At 33.1% G+C, this 3,970-nt stretch overlaps 1 pseudogene; it reads left to right on the top strand.

The window, feature by feature from the left end:
• Positions 1-873: 873 nt before the first annotated feature.
• LOC126077625 (uncharacterized) lies at positions 874-964 on the top strand (annotated as a pseudogene).
• Positions 965-3,970: the final 3,006 nt, after the last annotated feature.

The raw sequence follows: 3,970 nt of genomic DNA, 5'->3' as shown, positions 1-3,970 counted from the left end.
TAGAATAGGCAAGGAAGCAAAATAGGTTCTCAACATTATTTGTAGCATAAATTCTTTATATTGTATCAAGATATCAGAAACTCCCTAAATGTTCATCAATAGGAGAATGATTAAATAAGGTATAGTTTATCCATGTCTTGTATCAGTTAAATAAGTTGACATAATCATAAGTTATTGAATGAAAATGATATTCAAGATATAGTAAGAGAAAAAAAGCCAGTCACAAAACATGTCTGTAAGTATGTAAATACCTAAAAAAGAACTGATAGGGTATATCCTGAAATACTAACTATAATTACCTCTGGAAAGGTAAATAGCATTGAAAAGTGGGTGGTCAGTCTAAAACATTTTATAAATACCAACTATATGACAGATAACATTCTAGGAACTGAGGAATAACAGTGAACAGGACAAACAATGTTCTTACTATAAGGATGATTACATTTTAGTGGATGGGGGTAATAATAAACAAAAATAAATGATTACAGAAATTGAGAAATGCTACTAAGAAGATAAAATGGGGTATTATGGTGGGGACCAAGTTGGAAGATGTTTTTGGTGCCTTATATGGATTGCTCAGGGATAGTGTCTCTGAAGAGATGATATGAGCAGGATGGAGGAATTAAAATGTGAAGATTTAGGGACTAACCAATGGAAATAGGAAAAGAAAATAAAAAAAGAACAAATGCAAAAGCTCTGGGATGGGAATATATGTGTCATGATGGAAGGACAAAATGAAGACCAAAGTATGTAAGCCTGGTGAACGAGGGAAAGAATGGAGTAAGAAGACAAAGCAATAGAAGTATTCCAGGGTCACAACATATTGAGTCTTTGTTGGCCATATGACACAAACATAGAAACTACAAGGGTAGTGCTCTCTTTGGCAGCATGAATGATACACAGAAGATTAGCATGGCCCCTGTGCAAGGATGACACACAAATTCATGAAGCATTCCATATTTTTAGACAACTCAATGGAAAGTCAGAGGAATAGAATTGAGCAAGTGGAAGGCAGAATTTGTGAACTTGAAGCACTTGGTACCAATATATATGAAGAAAAATCAGATAAAAGAATTAAAAAAAATGAAGAAACCTTAAGAATCATGTGGGACTCTATCAAGAGAAATAACCTACGAGTGACTGGAGTAAAAGAACAGGGAGGGATAACAGAAAATACAGAGAGAACTGTTGAAGATTTGTTGGCAGAAAACTTCCCTGATATCGTGAAAGATGAGAAGATATCTATCCAAGATGCTCAATGAACTCCACATAAAGTAGATGTTAAAAGAAAGTCACCAAGACATATTATAATCAAACTTGCTGAAAACAAAGATAAAGAGAGAATTTTAAGAGCAGCTAGGGATAAACAAAAAGTCACCTAAAAAGGAGAGGCAATAAGAATAAACTTGGACTACTCTGTAGAAACTACGCAGGCAAGAAGGCAATGGGATGACTTAGATAAAAAAAAACTGAAGGAAAAAAATTGCCACCCAAGAATCATATATCCAGCAAAACTGTCTCTCAAATATGAAGGTGAAATTAGGACATTTCCAGAAAAACAGAAGTTTAGGGAATTTGTAAAGACCAAACAAAACCTACAAGAAATACTAAAGGGAGTTCTTTGGTTAGAAAATCAATAATATCAGGAATCAACTCCAAACTAGAACACTGGGCAGATCAATCAATGTCAACCCAGAGAGGGAAATCCCAAAAACAAATCAAGATGAAAACATGCTCAAAACAGGGAAAAAGTGATGGTACTATGTAAAAGAAGAAAACATTCAAACAATAAAGAGGGACTAAGAAATATAGACATAGGTCTTTCATATGGAGAGGGAGATAAGGCGATACAAAGAAATAAAAGTTAGGCTTAAATTTTGCAAAATAGGGGTAAATAATAAGGTAACCATTAAGGAGACAAACTATCCTACACATCAAAAGAAAATACAAGAAAAAAATAGAGACTCAGCAGAAACAAAATCAACAAAAACGAATAAGAGGAAAAAGACAATATATAAAGATAAACTACTCAGCAAAAAAAATTAAGTGGGGAAAAGAAACTGTCAACAAAATACAAAAAAAAGACATCAAAATGATAGCACTAAATTCATTAAAAAAAAAAAAAATTTTTTTATCCAAAATTATGCTGAATGTAAATGGAATAAATGCACCAATAAAAAGACAGAGAGTGGCAGAATGGATTAAAAAACATTATCTGTCTATATGCTGCCTACAAGAGACACACCTTAGACTTAGAGACACAAAAAATCTAAAACTCAAAACATGGAAATAAATATATCAAGCAAACCGCAATCCAAAAAGGCAGGAACAGCAATATTAATTTCTGACAAAATAGACTTTAAAGTTAAATCCATCATAAAAGAAAAGGAAGGACACTATATAATGATTAAAGGGACAATATACCAGGAGGATAGAACCATATTAAATATTTATGCACCCAAAGACAGGGCTGCAAGATACATAAAACAAACTCTATCAGCATTGAAGTGTGAGATAGACAGCTCCACAATAATAAGAGACTTCTACACACCACTTTTGGTAAAGGTCAGGACATCCAGACAGAAGCTTAAAAAAGAAAAGGAAGATCTAAATGCCACAATCAACCAACCTGACTTCATAAACATACACAGAATACTCCACCCAACAGCAGCCAAGTATACTTTCTTTTCTAGTGCACATGGAGCATTCTCTAGAATAGACCACATATTAGGTCATAAACCAAGTCTTAGCAGAATCAAAAACAAAGAAATGTTACAAAATATCTTCCCTGACAGTAAGACCATAAAAGTAGAAATCAATAACAGAAAAAGCAGGGAAAAGAAATCAAACACTTGGAAAGTGAACAATACCCTGCTCAAAAAAGACTGGATTATAGTAGACATTAAGGATGGAAAAAAGAAATTCATAGAATCCAATGAGAATGAAAACACTTCCTATCAGAACCTTTGGGACACAGCGAAAGCAGTGCTCAGAGGTCAAATTATATCAATAAATGCACACATCCAAAAAGAAGAAAGGGCCCAAATCAAAGAATTATCCCTACAACTTGAACAAATAGAAAGAGAACAACAAAAGAAACCCTCAGGCACCAGAAGAAAAAAAATAATAATAATTAAAGCAGAACTAAATGAAATAGAGAATAGAAAAACAATTGAAAAAATTAATAAGATAAAAAAATAGTTCTTTGGAAGAAATCAACAAAATTGATCTACTATAGGCTGAACTGACAATAACCCAAATAAGAAATGAGGTGGACGAGATTACAACAGACCCAAATGAAATTAAAAGAATCATATCAGATTACTATGAAAAATTGTACTCTAACAAATTTGAGATCCAAGAAGAAATGGATGAATTCCTAGAAACACGATACCTACCTAAACTAACACAAACAGAGGTAGAACAACTAAATAGACCCATAACAAAAGAAGAGATTGAAAAGGTAATCAAAAAACTCCCAACAAAAGATAAGTCCTGGCCTGGATGACTTCACTGCAGAGTTCTACCAAACTTTCAGAGAAGTGTTAACACCATGACTACTAAAGGTATTTCAGAGCATAGAAAAGGATGGAATACTACCAAACTCATTCTATGAAGCCGTTATATCCCTGATACCAAAACCAGGTAAAGACATCATAAAAAAAGAAAATTAAAGGCCTATATCCTTCATGAACTTAGATGCAAAAATCCTCAACAAAATTCTAGCCAATAGAATTCAACAACATATCAAAAAACTAATTCTCCATGGCCAAGTGAGATTCATACCACGTATGCAGTGATGGTTCAACATTAGAAAAACAGTTAATGTAATCCACCACATAAATAAAACAAAAGACAAGAATCACATGATTTTATCAATTGATGCAGAAAAGGTATATGACAAAGTTCAACACCCATTCATGATCTAAACTCTCAGCAAAATAGGAATAGAAGGAAAATTCCTCAACAT

The sequence above is a fragment of the Elephas maximus genome, chromosome 5, assembly GCF_024166365.1.
Source record: "Elephas maximus indicus isolate mEleMax1 chromosome 5, mEleMax1 primary haplotype, whole genome shotgun sequence".
Taxonomy (NCBI): domain Eukaryota; kingdom Metazoa; phylum Chordata; class Mammalia; order Proboscidea; family Elephantidae; genus Elephas; species Elephas maximus.
The sequence above is the reverse complement of the archived record's forward strand: the minus strand, read 5'-3'. Positions and strand labels throughout refer to the sequence as shown.